The 17964-nt window shown below is 42.0% G+C and overlaps 1 long non-coding RNA gene across 2 annotated transcripts in view; it reads left to right on the top strand.

The window, feature by feature from the left end:
• The window catches only part of LOC120405316, a 49708-nt gene extending 35728 nt beyond the window's left edge, over positions 1-13980 (top strand). For both annotated transcript variants that reach the window (XR_005598489.1, XR_005598488.1), the window contains one exon: positions 13618-13980. This is a non-coding gene — a long non-coding RNA (uncharacterized LOC120405316). The remainder of the gene's footprint in view (positions 1-13617) is intronic.
• Positions 13981-17964: the final 3984 nt, after the last annotated feature.

Raw genomic sequence — 17964 nt, 5'->3', positions numbered from 1 at the left:
AGATGCAAAAGGATGAAAACCTCAGAAAACGTAACAGCATGAACACCACAGGAAATATATTCTTTGGGAAAAAAAAATCAAACACCCTCCCTGAAATTAGCGATTAAATTTAAGTTAAAACATTTATTTAAATGCCTCTACCAGTCCACCCCTACAGTACATTGTAACCTTGCCACTAAGGTGACAGTGCTTTAGGAAATTTGAAATAAACATGATGTGTCAGATACAATTATCTTAATACAGAAGAACACATTGCTATTGTCCATGTCATATAATATAGGTCCCAACTAAGTTACAGAGAAATGGGAAGAAGGAACAAGTGATTACATTTAAGTTAATATAAATTCTTCATTATTACAACAGCTGCCAATTTAGTTAAAACTATAGCCAATAAGAAATTATAATATATTTTAATAATGTTAAATTTCACATAATTATGTTTGGTGCGCACACACACACACACACCTATCTATATAATATATATATATATATAAAATTGAATTTCATAAAATAATTTTTATAATGTGAGTAATTAGCATTTGATAGCTAACATATATAATTATTCACAACTCCCACAAAATGTAACAAATATTATTAAAACCTTCTGTACATGTCATTTTATGTCTGAAAAGATGAACTACAACAGAATTTTGCACCTTGGTAGCAACTATATATTGTGTGTATACATACATGTGTATACATAATGGTTGTGTATTCAGTGTGCACAGATCCTTTGCAGGATCAAGACCCTAATATTTATACTGGGTACAGTTATCCAAAATCCCAGAGCCTAACACCATCACAATTTTGAGTCCAAACGTTGGCCCCAATTGTAATGGCACTAGGATCTCCACTTTCAGATGCTGATGTGACATAGAGGGCTGAGCTGCTGTATATCTAATTGATTGTGTATCATCTAGTGGAGAAGATGTCAGTGAATTGGAGGATATACTTGTATTTCTCCTAACAATACCCTTCCCCTCCAAACCAGGGCTAGGTACTGCTGTGAATGCTTCTGGTTAGATCAATCCACTTAGTCCATAATGAGTTGATATTATTGAATAAACACACAGTTCACTATCAATTGGCATAGTTATCAGTCAGGGGAGCAGAAGAAGGCATAAAGCTAGCAAACGATGTAAAACACAGAACAAGGCGCCCACTGAGTTCTCTGTGCTGAGAATATGGACCCAGTTTTGTGCTCATTGACTTCCAAATTAGGTTGGAATTTGCAAGATGCCGCTCTTAGTTGTATGGAGCAAGATTCAGACTAATGCAGACTTAGAATATTGTGTTTCAGTCTCTTGACCTTTCAGGAAGTGCAAAAACCACTTAATCAATATTCCTACAAAAAAGAGAATAAATAATTCTATAACATGCTTTGACACATTGCTTTAATTGAAGGGAAAAGACAGAAAGCTAAAGTACAGACTGAGTCTAATAGTTTTGCTTTCTCATCAGATGAAGGACTAAAAGATGGTAGTGTTTGGTGAGCCCCTTAAGCCAGACTAGTTAAGTAAGTTTACACTTCACAACATACCAGGCAGAAAAGTCTGTAAAAAACAGAGAGGATGAATACTCTTACAGAATGCTATCATTTGATGCCAGCATGATTTCCCACTGTGATCCTGAAAACAGAGTCAGGGAACATTTGATGGTGGAATGTCTCAACAAGTGATCATGAAATAATTTTTTTCTCTAAGTCAAAAGCTCATTTCATTCACACAGCCCTAGGTAATTAGCTGAAAAAGTGTTTTAACTACAAGTTAGTCCTCATCAGTTTATGTTTTTCTGGTTGATGATCCTGGAGACAGGCTTTAAGGAAAGCTATGAGAGTTTGTCATTCCGTAAGTTTCCCAGACCTCAGAAAACATAACAGCATGAACACCATAGGAAATGAAAATATGTGTTTAGTCACTAGGATTTTGTGGCCAGTCTCTGGTCCATTTGTCCCACCCAAGTCATGCAAAGGGAACAGAACAGAGCCAGAGAATCCAAATCTGTCCTGTGTTCTACAGGGATGCTGGGGGCAGAAGTAGAAAGGTAGGATGCTCATGGGAAGTCTGGACATCATGCCTACCAGTGCTCAATATCCTTGAGAAACTGTGCTTGGCTGATTAAGTGCTGTGTCCTGGACCCCAGCTCTACAGTGTGTTTGCATCAATAGGTGGGACATATTTTGGAAATCTCATGTAGGACTAGAGAGGTTATTTTACCTTTGTATCTGGCACTGATGCAACCACTATGTCTAGTTTTGGTGCCCACCGTTCAAGAGGGTTGTCATTGAACTGGAGAGGGTTCAGAGAAGAGCCACAAGAATGATTAAAGGATTAGAAAACTTGCCTTATAGTAATAGACTCAGGGAGCTCTATCTGTTTACCTTAACAAAGGAAAGGTTAAGGGGTGACCTGAGTACAGTCTGTAAGTACCTACATGGGGAATAAATATTTAAAAATGGGCTCTTCACCTGGTCGAGAAAGATACCATGATCCAAGAGCTGGAAATTGAAGCTAAGCACATTTAGATAGGAACTACAGGATACATTTTTAATGCTGAGAGTAATTAACCATTGGAACAATTTACCAAGGGTTGTGGTAGATTTCCCATCATTGGCACTTTTAAAATCAAGATTGGATGGGTTTTTTTGTTCTAAAAGATCTGCTGTAGGAATTATTTTGGAGAACTTCTATGGCCTGTGTTTTATAGGTCAGACTAGATGATCACAATGGTCCCTTTTGGCTTCGCATCTCTGAATTTTAGAAATGGTGCCTATTGCTCTATTTTGGAGCAGCACAAGATGCATTCTACCATGCATTCCCTGCAGCTTGCCCAGAGTCATCCTGATCTATGCCAGACGGATGGTTTTGGGGACTACAATGAAACCAGTGCCACTCCACTCCTCCATGTAGCCACATTAATTGAGGGCAGGAGGCTGGCCATGTGGCTTTGAAAGTTCTGAAAAGTCTTTTGGAGTCTTACTCTATAAAGACAGTACAGAAGCTTATACCATACCTCCTCTCCTCATATAGTCTAAGCTTGTCCCAAAGGACACTCAGATACCATAGTGATGGGAATGATAAAAGTTCACGTATGGATGGATAAAACAAAACAAATAGGATGATGCATGATCATTGTACCTGCACAATATTTTCAGGAGATGCAAAGTCTTCTAAGGGCCAGACTGCCAAACCCGCTGAAGCAATGTAAAGCCATATACAGTCAAAGGTTTTTTATCCGGCATGTTGGGAGAATGGTGGGTGCTGGTAAGTCAAATTCTGGTTAACTAAGTGTTACATAGGCACCAATTCCAGGGGTGCTCTGAGGCTGGGCATCCACCAGCAGCCCCTCTATTAGCTCCCCCCCACCCAGCGCCTCCCGCCTGCTGGCAGGTCCTGCAGATCAGCACCTCCTCCTCCCTTCCTTCCCCACGGTTCCAGGCCAATGGGAGCTGCGGAGCCAGTGCTCGGGGTGGGGCAGGGGCAGTGCACGGAGCCCTATGGCCGTTCCTCCACCTAGAAGCAGCAGGGACATGTCGCCACTTCTGGGGAGCCACATTGAGCCATGTAGGGAGCCTGCCAGCCTTGCGCCAACCGGACTTTTAATGGATATCAGAAATACTGGTTTCTAGAGGTTACTGGTTGGTAAAGTTCCGGATAACACCGCTTTCACTGTAGTTTATTTCACCTTCCCTGTCTTGTGCTTAACTGCAGAAATTAAACTTTGTGCCAGGCTGCTAGTACACATTTCACATATCAGTTACGGCTATAAAACTATATTCCTGCTACTTATGCAAAGGGTGCATATAGCTAGATTTATTTATAGCTGTTCTCCCCCCTCCCAACCCCATATCTTTATGGCCTTAAAGAACCAATATAATTTTGGGAACGGAAAGATTTTTTTAAAAGCCCTTGGACCTTGGAGGTGACAGGGCAGAGTGCACCATTGCTACCCCAATTCTCATCTGGCATGTGACCCCAAAGAGAGCATAGTAACTTGGCGTAAATTAGAACAGCTCCTAAGCTGCTCTGACACGAAGATGGGACAGGAAGGATGCCGTGCACCATGAATGTCAGCAGAGCTATAACTAGGGATTTTTGTGCCTGAGGCAAGGCACGGGTGGCACATCTGGCTCTTCGGCGGCGGGTTCCTCTCAGAGGGAAGGACCTGCCGCCAAATTGCCGCTGTTCTTCGGCGGCAATTCGGCAGCAGGTCCTTCCCTCCGAGAGGGACTGAGGGACCTGCTGCCGAATTTCTGCTGAAGAGATGGATGTGCCGCCCCTCTCCCTTGCCGATGACCGGCAGCAATTCGGCGGCGGGTCCCTCAGTCCCTCTCGGAGGGAAGGAATTGCTGCCGAAGGAGAGATTTTCTGCGCCCCTCACCTTCCGTGCCCGAGGCAAGTGCCTCACTTGCCTTGCCCTCATTATGGCACTGAATGTCAGGGAGGTGTAGCTTGTTCCTAGATGTCTCCCCCTCCCCCTTCCTATCCTGTGCCACATGTAGCCTAGTGCAGGAGAGAATTTAGACTAGAGAGAGATTTGCCACTGACTTCAAAGGAAGCAGGAGCAGACCCAGTGGCTCCATGAAATAATTGTTAAAATGAACTAAATTCTATTAGCTGTTCCCAGCAAAGAAGGAACTTGGCAGAATTGTCTGCTGCAGTGTGTCAGCGCCCTGAGAAACCAACAGGAAACTTTAAGGTGCCAGCCCTGATTTATAGACATCATTGTTCTTCCTCCCAGCCTGTGGTAGGCACAGTTGTTACACTGAAAAGGTTATTGGTTAGATTAGTTACTCAGACTGTAAGCTCCTCAGGGCAGGGACTGCCTTTTTGTTTTCTCTTGGTGCATCACTTAGCACTATCTCTCATTGGGATCCCCAGGCTCTCCCACAATACAAATAATAGGAACAATGAATATTGAAAAGGTATCAAAGAAGTAGAACTGTATGATCAGCTGGTCTGCTTTCACATCAGAAAAGCCCATCTAGCAATAAGCAACTTAGCACAAAGCTGCTCTGAATCTAAATATTTGAATCAAATCAATTTTTCCTCTCTCAGCATCTGCTCATTTTAGATTTATACTAGAGCACCTGGCACATCTCATACTCTCATCTGCCACAGTGGTGACCACCGTAGAAATGCCTACAAATACATAGCTTGACTTTCCTATCTGAAAAAAATAAACTGTCTATTTTCTGCTTCTCATAAACTATTTTTTAATTGAACTGCCATTTTTCTGATCCAGTGCAACAGTTTCCTGCATGTCTTCATGTCCTGGTTTTGTCAAAGTAAGAAAAAATTCATCAAAGTATTTGGATTATGTAATCTTTCAAATGTGAGTTCAGAAACAATATGTGCTTGAAATCTGACTTGTCGTCATCTCAAGGAAGATGAAGGAAAATGTTGCTTTCCTTCTCAGGGTACCTTCAGCAATTTACTTAACCACATGCCCAACTTTAAATAAATGAGTAATGCCGCTGACTTCAATGAGATTACTCATGTATTTACAGTTAGGCATGTGCTTAAATGCCTTGCTGAATTGGGGCCCTAATTCCTCAGGGAGGAATTCCAGTGTGTGTGTGTGTGTGTGCGCACAGCTGTAATGTAGTGCGACATTAGACCCACAATATTCTTTTGTGGCGTAACTAGGCTGATACTGAACTGCAATAGCGAAATGCATGCCCTCGAGTGGTGAAGAGGGAATTGAATTGACCCTGCTTATTATCAAGAATTATTCCAAATTCACATTCACAGCATAGATCAATTGTTTAGTTTGTTAATAATCTCACCTAAAATACTATTATGTGACACTAGCCAGGACCCTTGTCTCCATTCTTACGCTTTATCACAAGCCCTAATGCACAGCTGAGATCAGACTCAGTCTAAAACATAGGAAATAGTAACTATCAGTCACATGAGAGCTCTCAAGAACTACCCAGAACTCTTGTGAACAACTGTCCATCTCCAAAGGTCATGTAATTGTTGGATGAATTTTTATTGAGGGCAATTTTTATAAACAGCAGCACCATGCTGTGGCCAGATGAGATAATCACAAGCATATTTTTCCCGACTGATAAGCGTAGTGCAATATTCTCCATATCAGCATTCTAATTTAAAAACATCATGGAGAATTCGGCACACATCAGATAGAATCTTGCTTTAAGCAGGAGAAGATTTGGTTATATAATAAAGAGTCATTGTAAAGGGCAAAAATTGTTCTGAATTTAGAAAACTAGGTTTCAGTGGTAGCTGTGTTAGTCTGTAACAGCAAAAAAATGAGGAGTCCTTGTGGCACCTTAGAGACTAACAAATTTATTTGGGCATAAACTTTCATGGGCTAAAACCCACCTGATGAAGTTGGTTTGAGCCCACGAAAGCTTATGCCCAAATAAATGTGTTAGTCTCTAGAAAACTAGGGTGATTTTTGCAAGAAAGAGATATTGTAGACATAGTACTGATGGGGTGATGTGCTAGGCTGTGGAACCGGGTAACTCCCCTTGCTTAATTTTGGTTGCTGTTAGCTACCTAGATATGAGGGTGATGGGTACTGCATAAATGTAATATGTTCCAATCCAAACAAGTTCTTGAGCCAAATTCTCCACCAACTATGTCGCTGTGCAACCCCATTGATTTCATTGGGTTTTCATGGAGTGAGAGGGCTTGATGTTGCAAGCTGTTGAGCACCCCAGGAGGCAGTGAGTAACCTTTAACTCCCATTGAAACATTTTTCCAAAAGTAAGGGCAGAATCTGACCCATGGACTCCTTCATTGTCCATTGTGTGCTGGATTCTGGATCTGCATTATAATTACATGGATCCATGCTCCTCTCAATGATACTGTACTGTATTCAGAGGGTGATCAACAGGCCATGAATTAATTAGAATGGGGAGGGCAGACTATGAGGATGTAAACACAGCTGCTCTTTTCTGGCTTATGGGATATGAATGCGATCATTGACTGAACAAATTGACAGGCTAATGCACTGCTTTGTTGGGTTCTTGTTTTTTGTTTTTTTGCATTCTTAATTTGACTTGACAGCAAGTCATCTGGCTCATGAGCCAACATCAATATAGTCTGATTGCCCGGAAGCTGGAAATCAGGACCAGGGACTGATTCCTGCCCAGCATGTTTTCACACTGAGAGGGGCCATAGTTGAAACATCTGGAAGTCACATTAATACAAGAGTCTCTAAAAACAAAACAGAAGAGCACATTTTTCCAGCACAGGATGCACAGCACCAGCAAACATTTTAAGAATGTTCACCTCAGTGAGCATTGACATTAATGTACCTAACCCACCCAACTGCTTTCTGGCACGCCCAGCTAGCTTTCTTGCTTACCCGCTAGCTTAGTTACTTCATCACAGCACACTTTCTATCTCTCATGGAGATGTTCATTCTACACAACTCAAATAATCTTAAGGACATTGAAAGGTAATTTCTGTTGCCCTTTCAGCTCAAAACTCATATTCTCAAACTTCAGTAGTCAACATTTTGTGTGTGTGCACTTGTGCATCTTAGCATAAGAGACAAAAAGATGAGTTTATGTTGATACAGTTTCACTTATAGGAAAAAGTACATACCTGCAGGGATAACCATATTTAACAAGGAAATTGACATCAAACATTGTTACTCACTCAAAACAAAGTACCACAATTAATTTGTTCAAACAGAAGATCAGTAACCTCCTGTGAAGAGTTACTGGGCTCAAGTGCTGTCAGACTGAATCTAAACGGGTTAAAAAGTAAAACAAGATTATTGCCATATCCAGGTCCCAGTAAGCACTGTCTGAAATTATGTCTGCCCTGCAGATATAAAACTGAACCATTTAAGTCTTGGGATATCCAGTGATTGTATTTTTCTTTCCACTGGTATGGCTCATTTGCGCTGCTGCCTCTCTCTCTTCCTACTTACTTCAAGCACATATAGTCTAGAACAGGGGTCGGCAACCTTTACTATCAAAAGAGCCATTTTGCCCCCTCTTCCATTAAAGAAAAATAGTCTGGAGCCGCAAAACATAACACTGCTTATAAACTTTCAAAAGTTGTAATCTTTTTTTAATTTTACCTGTTACAACAACAGAATACAACAAACAGAAGTGCAGTGTGCGTGCGTAGGCCTACTTTGAAATAAATTAAACACTGAACTATGCAGGCCTTTTTGAGTCCTTCCCGTATTTGTGTAAAATTAAAATAAAATGTAGCCCACTTTAATATAAAAAAACATATAGTTGCAGCTTAGCAGTTTTAAAAAAGTAAACATAAAATTAGGAACGTTTTTTGACAAGTCCATTTCAGTGTGCTCTCATCCTCTTCGAGTTTCATTCCATTTGTGCTCTTTAGCGAGAGTGGCCTTCTGATGGGCGACTTCTTCGAGATCCGCTGTCAGGCTTTTGAACTTGGACACCCATAAGTCTTTATCCGCTATGTCGGCCAGTTCAATTTCAAGATCGGGCTGACTTATCCCTGTGAATGCGGATATGTTCAGCAGGGATGGGTCGATGTCCAGCGGTGTGACAGGGAAGGACAGAGTGTTTTTTTCCTTTCTGAACTTGCTGAATCTTTCTCCAAATGCAGCTTGCATTGCCATAATTGCACGGTGTAAATAATCACAATTTATGTGCTTGTTCTCTTCTTTGAACTCTCTCAGGGAGGGGAAGTGAGAGAGTGTACCTCTCTGTACATCTCTGGCAAACACTGTCATCTTGCGCTCAGACGCCAGAACATGCTCCAGCAACTGCAGGGCCGTGCTTCCCTTTCCCTGGAGATTTTTATTCAGCGTGTTTAAGTGACTTGTCATATCCACCATGAAATAAAACTTTTCCAGCCAATTGAGGTCTCCCAGTTCGGGATAGCTGAGGCCTTTGCTTTCCAAGAAGGTTTTCACATGTTCCAGACAAGCAGCGAAGCGTTTCAGCACGTCTCCCCTTGACAGCCACCGAACTCTGTTGTGCAGCAGGAGATCCAAATATGCGCTCTTGACTTCATCTAACCATGAACAAAACTGTCGGTGGTTTAACCCGTTTGCAATTATTTTGTTCACTATCTTAATAACGAGGTTCATCACTTCCACACATTCAGGGGGGAATGTTTGAGCGCACAGTGCTTCTTGGTGCAAGATGCAGTGAAACATCATCAGCTCTTGATCCAGCGACTTTTGAAGTAAATTCACAAAGCCCTTCTGTGCTCCTCTCATACTGGGTGCACCATCAGTAGACACTGACACCAGGTGAGTGGTGTTTATTCCTTTGGCTTTTAGACAACTCAAAACAGCCTCACAAATGTCCTGTCCCCGCGTTTGGCCCTTTAGCGGTATGAGTTCAATCAGTTCTTCCCATCAGAGTTCACATATCTGCATAACAGTGCTGTCTGCTCAATATCGTTTACATCACTTGACTCATCACAGGCAATTGAATATGCTTGAGCTGAATTGATGTCATCAATTTGCTTACTGGTGATGTTTGTTGCCATTTTAATGGTCCTGTCCTTGACGGTCTTTGCAGAGAGAGGCATTTCTTTAATTTTCTGAATAATTTCCTGTTTGTTTTTGAATTCGGAGAATAGATGCTCTGATATTTTTATGAACGATTCTTTCATGTATTCTCCGTCTGTGAACGGCTTCCCCCTCCTTACGATCTCATGAGCTGCCACAAAACTAGCAGCTGTAGTTGAGTTTGGAGAGTTGATCCACTTCTTGAAAGTATGTTTGCTCTGCTCAACTTTCCGTAGTAGTTCCGAAATCGCTCTCTTTTGCCCATCTTCAGTTGGGTACTTTTCAGAAAATGCTGAGTGCTTGTTTTGAAAATGTCTTTCAACGTTACATTTTTTGTTGTTTGCTAATTTCTCGCCACATATCAAGCACACAGGTAAGCCAGCATCGTTGGCAGTGAAGGCAAAGGAATCTGTCCATGCAGAATTAAACTCTCTATTTTCTTCTGAGATTTTTCTTTTTTGGGATGTATTCATGGTTAGCTTTCCGCGGGGGTCGCACACTCAAGAAGCCGCCTGCAGGTAAAGGCGAGGGCTATAGATGTGGATGTGACGCATATTTTAATTGACAAATTATAAAACTTTTTAAAAATTCGATGTTAAAGTATCACCTCGAACTCCAAGATAACTGTGCAACAAAATAAACAAAAATAAAATAATATATAAATAAAAATTAAATTAATAAATAACCGTTATTCTTTTTTTCTTTCTTTTTTTTTCTTTTGTCAAGGCCGAAAGGAGCCACAACAAGGAGGCTGAAGAGCCGCATGCGGCTCCGGAGCCGCGGGTTGCAGACCTCTGGTCTAGAAAAGGGGTTCGGCAACCTATGGCACATGTGCCGAAGGCTGCACACGAGCTGATTTTCAGCGGCACTCACACTGCCCGGGTCCTGGCTACTGGTCTGGAGGGCTCTGCATTTTAATTTAATTTTAAATGAAGCTTCTTAAACATTTTAAAAACTTTATTTACTTTACATACAACAATAGTTTAGTTATATATTATAGACTTATAGAAAGAGACCTTCTAAAAACATTAAAATGTATTACTGGCACGTGAAACCTTAAATTAGAGTGAATAAATGAAGACTCGGCACACCACTTCTGAAAGGTTGCCGACCCCTGGTCTAGAGGTCTGAGCACAGGACTGTGTGCTATATACACCTGAATTTTAATCCTAACTCTGATTTTTGTAAACTCTCTGTATCTCTGTTTTTCTAACTGTACAAAGGATGTAATGATTATTATCTACTCAACGGCGGTATTGTGAAGATCAGTCAGTTAATGATTGCACAACACCATGCAAGTGGTAATTATTTTGAAGCTGCAGTAAAGTATGCTACTACTCCTTGTGTGGTAGGATCTTTTGCCTTGTTTATTATTATAATTTAACACTCTAAAAGCTCAGTCTCCTGCAGTGAAAATCTGTCTTCCTGCCCTAGCTAGTTATGATAAGGCAAAAGAGCTACTTGCTAATTACGCCTGAAAACACAAGAGGGCGCAAAGGTGACAGTCATGGGAATTAATGATGGCTAGATGGTGGGAAGGTTACATTTGTGAATCAGTTTAAAGAATTTGATGTACTCCAGCTGACTACGTGTTTACTTGCAACCAAAATACAACTCCTCCATTACATCATTGTGGGTAAAACATCATTAAAGTTTAGAGAGAAGGACACACATGTGACACTTTCATGTATTAGGATAGCTATTCCTCTCCATTTTGCATGGGTTGTTTTTTTAAACTGTGGTATATTTATCACTCAGATACAAAAATGGACTTTGCTTCAGCTCCTTTTGCTTTGGTTGTCCACAAAATTCCTAGCAAATGTGCTCTCTGGCAGGGATGTTCACTGATATAGGTTAATTTGAAGCAAATATTAGAGAATACGTGTGCTCAGCCAATTTCAAACTCGTGCTGGAAAGCTGATTCCAAGAGTTATGCTGATTGGGTCAGGGAACAGAATCCCATCAAATCTCACCAATGTGGCTTCAGTGACTTGCCAGCGTCACACAAGGAAATCTGTGGTAGAGCTGCACATTGAACCTAATCTTCCTGTGTATCAGAGTTCAGTGTAAGCAGGTTACTCTATGCTTGTTTGATTGTTTATAGACATTAGAAAAATCCCTGCTTCACTGTATCAGCCCAGTCTCAGGTTATATCATCATGTCTATATATTGGGCACTACAGCAGCATCCCCGTAGCGATGCCACTGTAACTATGCCATGTGGACTACACAGAGGTGAAAGTAAGCCGTTAGGGTCTGATACGGCGTACCGGCAAGAGCCAGTACACCATGCCGGACCGCACCAGCTTCCGCGGCGGGGATTTAAAGGCCGTGGGGCTCCCAGCCACAGTCGTGCCCCAGGGCCTTTAAATCTTGAGAGGCCACGCCTCTTCCAGTTGAGGCCACGCCTCTTCCAGTTGAGGCCACGCCTCTTCCAGATGAGGCCATGCCCCCTCAGGACTCCGGCAGTACCGGTAAGTCCTGTAAGTTACTTTCACCCCTGGGACTACAGCAAAGGAAGGTTTTTCCCCCATTACTGTTCCACCTCCTTGACAACGTAAGTATTTTGTCTATCGACTTAGCAGTGTCCATATTATGCATTAGGTCAGAATAGCTGTGGTGCTCAGGGGCTATGGATTTTTCACACCCCTGACCTAAATTTTAAGTGTAGACCAGGCTTATGTCAGGTCTATATTACACACAAAACATTTAAATTAATGAGCGAGAGAATGCCTTGCTCTTACAGATCTTACCCATCCTTTGTTTCTTGTGTTTTTTTTTAATTCTGGAACATTTCCAATGGAGGAGAGGAATTCATGTGAGCTGATTTATTTTCAATAAGTCTTAGAGGACTAGGGAATTTCCAGAAGACTGGAAGAAATCTAATGTTGTGACAATTTTTAAAAAGAGTAAATGGCATGATTCAGTTAAATATAAGCCTAACAGCCTGACAGCAATCCTGGGCAAGATAATGGTGTGGCTGATATAAGACTCGATTAATAATAAACTAAAGGAGTGTAATATAATTAATGCAGATCAACATAGGATTATGGAAAATAGATTGTGTCAAACTAATGTAATGTCATTAAAAAATTATCATGTTTTGTGTTACATCAGGTGTTGGTCTTCTGTGAGGTGTTTGACTTGGTATGCATGACATTTTTTATTAAAAAATTAGAACGATATAAAATGGATTAAAAACTGGCTGACTGATAGTTCTCAAAATCTAACTGTAAACAGAGAATCATCATTGACTGGGTCTGTTTCCAGTGGGGTCCCACAGGGACTGGTTCTTGGCTCTGTGCTATTTAACATCTTTATTAATAGCCTGGAAGAAAACTATCACTGATAAAGTTTGCATAACACAAAAATTGGGGAAGTGGTAAATAATGAAGAGGTCACGGATTCAGAGTGATCTAGATCACTTTGTAAACTGGGCACAAGCAAACAATATGCACTTTAAATAAAATAAAAGGCTGCAAGGGTTAATGCAATCTTGGGATACATAAATGGGAATCTCAAGTGGGAGTAGTGAGGATATTTTACCTCTGTGTTTGGCATTGGTGAGACCATTGCTGGAATAGTGTCCAGTTCTGGGGCCTACAATTCAAGAAGGATGTTGCTAAACTGGAGAAGGTTGAGAGAGTGATTAAAAGTTTAGAAAACATGCCCTGTAGTGATAGACTCAGGGAGCTCAATCTATGTAGCTTAATGAAGAGAAGGTTACGGTGACTTCATTATAGTCGATAAGTGTTTACCCAGGGAACAAATATTTAATAATGGGTTCTCCAGTCTAGCATAGAAAGGTATAACACAATCCAATGACTGGACGTTAGAGCTAGACAAATTCAGCCTGGAAATAAGGTGTAATTTTAACACTGAACATAGTTAATCATTGGAACAATTTACCAAGAGTCATGGTGGATCATTGTCAATTTTTAAATCAAGATTGGATGTTTTTCTAAAAGATATCATCTAGGAATTATTTTGGGGGAAGTTCTATGTCCTGTGCTATACAGGAGGTCAGACTAAATGGTCACAATGGTCCCTTCTGGTCTTAGAATCTATGTGCTCATGCTACTTACATGTATAACAATAATTTTCAAGACAGCTCTTTTTTTTCCCCCAGGAACAGCAGAGCAGAATGTGTTTATGAGCAGGGATGGTCATGCATGGCAGCCGGAACTCTGAGGTCATTCTTTCCCTGTCCTAAACAAGAGACTGACAGTAGTGTTAAAATTGCTTGCTGGAGAACATAGAATACCATGCTCCTCAACCACATCAAAGGTGACTGGAACCACTGCTTTGCTCAAAACACCACCATAGATTTATTGGCTGCATCTTTCATGGACTAAATGAAAATGTATGAAGACAATAGGTCAGCTTTTGAGGATCATAGACTCTTCATCATGTTCTGGCAAAGTAGACCTGGTAATGAAAGCAAAACTGGCAGCATGTTTGCTAAGATGGTATTTTTTAGGCAAATACAAAAGATCAGGATTTGGCAACTGTTTTGTCTTGAGTGTTATTTCATCTGCCAAGAATAAAAAAACACTTGGCTCCTCAAAGCATTGTTTAGCAGATGGGGAAATTAAGCTGTAGAGAGGTCAAGTGAGATGCCCAAGGTCATGTAGGGTGTTGGTGATAGAGTTACAAATATGCTTGCTGTCCTGTGTTCTAATCACTGAGCTGTAATCTCTTTATTAGATTACTCTTCTGTCATAGGATGACTTGGTCCTTTAAGGGGCACTGGTCCACTGCCCTGTGTGATTGCTCCAGGAGGGGCATGGTAGGAAATTCGGAGCTGAGAAAAGGGTTAATGAGTTAATGGGCAAGAGGGGGCTCTATTATTCTCACCTATGGTGTGCCAGGCTCAGAGAGGACTTAAAGGAAGGAGTTCAGGGCAGTTAGGAGGGAGACGGTAGGGTGTGAGAGAGGTGTCAGGAACCAGGAAGAAGCTGCAGGAAGGAGGGTTGGCTTCTTGTTTTCCAGACAGGAGGTGAGACTTGAGGGAGGCAGCCCTGGGAGTCATTGTTCTGAAAAAAGGTGGCAAACTTGAAGGGAGGTGAAAGAGGTTTGGAAAGCTCAAGCCGATAAGGGCCAGGAGTTGTATCTTTGGTTAGGAGGTGGTTTGTCAAGGAGTTTTGCCAAGTGGAAATGCAGTGTGTCACTGCTCTGGGCAGTGAGCTAACTTAAATATTATTTGACCTCCATTACATAGTGTCTGAGTACCCCACCATCTCTGTCCCCACAAGACTGCTGTGAAGTAGCTGGTAAAGTACTATCCCCATTTCACAAATGAAGGACAGGAAGGGGGAAAGCAGAGAATTGAGCACTGTTTTTCTGAGATCCAAGCAAGCACCCTAACCAGTGACCCATCTTTTCACTAGCCCAGAGTCGTGGATGATATCACCAGGATGCCTCATGAACACTGAGCACTAGGATGTATTTGGCCTTCCACTTGCATGTGTATGAAATGTCTGTTACAGTGCAATGTGCAGGCTTTAGTTTCTTAAAGGATAACTTTATTATTCAAGTTGTGGTCCCTTTTTTAAGGGAATTTTCTGCAAGCCGAGTTCCCCTCCCCCAAACTGATGCAGATTTGCTTAAACCAAAGGTGGTGCATATTTTAAGCTTAAACTCAGTGAGGAAGCCAAATTGCTTCCAGACTCAGATGGATAACTTTGCCATTAATGCAACTGGTACGATCAAAGCAGAATGAGTAGTTTAGCAGCCATTTCTTTGCTCTGCAGTGGACAATGTGCCTTTTATTGTGTTTGTGATTTGGTTATTTTGTGTGATCAGTAGCACCACAACCAGAGTGCTCTCAAAATACCAGAATTTCATACTATATAAATCAGGGCAATGGAGCTGTCTGAAAAACAGATATCCTGCAATAAGCCACTAGATGGAAGCCCTGTCCCATCATGCACAGTTCATAACCAAGGGATGCAGAAGCCAGCCAAGCCTATTTTACTGGGTAAGAAACATTCTTTGTGGACTATGGGTCTCATCCAAAACCCATTCATGTTAATAGAAGTCTTTATTGGCACCACTGGGTTTTGGATTAGGCCTTGTATTGAGAAACTCTGTGGGCACTGATTTTTTTTTTAATCTAATTTGCAAGATAATCCTTGGCTTCAGCTTCAAATCTCTGCAGGTCCTTTAAATCCCTCAATTATTAGGGTATGGCTACACTTGAGAGTTGCAGCGCTGGTGGAGGCTTTCCAGCGCTGCAATTAGTAACTGTCCACACCTGCAGGGCACATCCAGTGCTGCAACTCCCTGGCTGCAGCGCTGGCCGTACACCTGTGTCTGCTTGGGGTATAACGAGTGCAGCGCTGGTGATGCAGCGCTGCTCGTAAAGTGTGGCCACACACCAGTGCTGTTATTGGCCTCCAGGGTATTAGGAGATATCCCAGAATGCTTTTAACTAAATTACTCTCTTTGTTTTGTTATGATGCCTCTCTTTGTTTTGTTGTGAACTTGGGGCTCCGGGAGCTGCTTATCTAAAAAACAAACACAGCTCTTGCTTGATCAATCTGTAACTGACTGTGAACAATCAATTGAGATAACCCACTACCTTGCTGTGAATGAGGCAGGCAGGGGGATGAATGTTTGCTTGAGGAGAGAAACAGCGGAGGCGGGGTGGAGAAAGGGAGTCTGTTGGAGCAGCTGCTTATCTGGTCTGCAGGCTGTTTGCAGTTAAGAGTAAGGGGTCGGGGAAATTTTCAGATTTTGCAAGGCAGGGAGCTGATACACAGTGTCGGCTCCAAAAATCCACTTTCTCTCTCTCTGTCTCTCCCCCCGCTCCTTGTCACACTCCACCCCACCCCCCTCTTTTGAAAAGCATGTTGCTGCCACTTGAACACTGGGATAGCTGCCCATAATGCATCACTCCCAACAGCGCTGCAAATGTGGCCACACTGCAGCGCTGGTAGCTGTGAGTGTGGCCACACACCAGTGCTTTCCCTACACAGCTGTACAAAGACAGCTGTAACTCCCAGCACTGCACACCTGCAAGTGTAGCCATACCCTTAGTGAAGCAAAGCACCTTTGATTCTACAGGAAGTCCTTCAGTGGCAGATGAAGCATAATTTAGAGGATAGTTTTCAGCATAGAAAATGAAAATTAGACTCCTTTAAAAATGTTTGTGTCACAGTTGCCAACTTTCACGCAATAAATAAGCACCCGACTTTCACAATAAGCCAAAAATTAAGCTAATCCCATTTCAAAACAAGGCCAAAACAAGCCAATCCTTAAGAATCCCAACACTCTGTGACTAGATTCCCCTGGTGTGTAGTCTGGGACTGTGGTGGGCCCACTGTGCACCCCTGACACTCTCCCCTTTTTGCCCCTGCTTGCCCCACCCTTTCCTTGCTTCCTGGAAGCCGATCAAAAAAAAAAGAAGCAACAAGCTACAAGCCAAAAACTAACCAAAAAGCAACTCATAAGCCAATTAAGCCCAAAATAAGCAGCGGGTAGCGATCTATCGGGGATCGATTTATCACGTCTCATCTAGACGCGATAAATCGATCCCCGAACGTGCTCTCGTCGACTCCGGAACTCCACCAGGGCGAGAGGCAGAAGCGTAATTGACGGGAGAGCCACGGACGTCGATCCTGCGCCGTGAGGATGGGAAGTAAGTCGAACTAAGATACGTCGACTTCAGCTATGCTATTCTCATAGCTGAAGTTGCGTATCTTACATTGACACATCACCCCCCAGTGTAGACCAGGCCATACCGACATGAGGTTTCAGTATGTGACTACATGCTATGTCTGGCCATTGGCCATCTCACTGTGTTAACCAATTTCTATGCTGAAACAAAAATTCTCACCCTTTCTCCATTGGTGGTGGTGATGTGCTGATACACAAATGCAGAACATTAACTCTGCTTTAACTCTTTTTAAATGTCTAAATTTAAGTTTCTTCCAAAAGGCAAAACTGGCCCACAGTTCATTTTGTGAGACTAAGAGACTAGCTGAAAGGTATTTGAAGCAATTACCATCCCCAAAGATTTTGTAAGAGAGGGTCACCTCCGATAGTTTAGTGTAAAATCAAGTATCAGAAGGCTTTTCAGCTCCTTGAAGCTGTTTTGTGATTAAAGCATTCATAAAATGCATTTCCAATAGGTGTGGCCCTGAAATCATAGAATTGTGGGACTGGAAGGGACCTTGAGAAGTCATCTAGTCCAGTGCCCTGCACTCATGGCAGGACTAAGTATTATCTAGACCATCCCTGACAGGTGTTTGTCTAACCTGCTCTTAAAAATCTCCAGTGACGGAGATTCCACAACCTCCCTAGGCAATTTATTCCAGTGCTTAACTCCCTGACAGAAAGTTTTTTCTAATGTCCAACCTAAACCACCCTTGCTGCAGTAAGTTTAAGCCCATTGATTCTTGTCCTATCCTCAGAGGTTAAAAAGAACAATTTACCTCTTATGTACCTGACATTATTACTTGACCTTTTATGT

Source organism: Mauremys reevesii, linkage group 4, assembly GCF_016161935.1.
Source record: "Mauremys reevesii isolate NIE-2019 linkage group 4, ASM1616193v1, whole genome shotgun sequence".
NCBI classification, from domain to species: domain Eukaryota; kingdom Metazoa; phylum Chordata; order Testudines; family Geoemydidae; genus Mauremys; species Mauremys reevesii.
The sequence above is the reverse complement of the archived record's forward strand: the minus strand, read 5'-3'. Positions and strand labels throughout refer to the sequence as shown.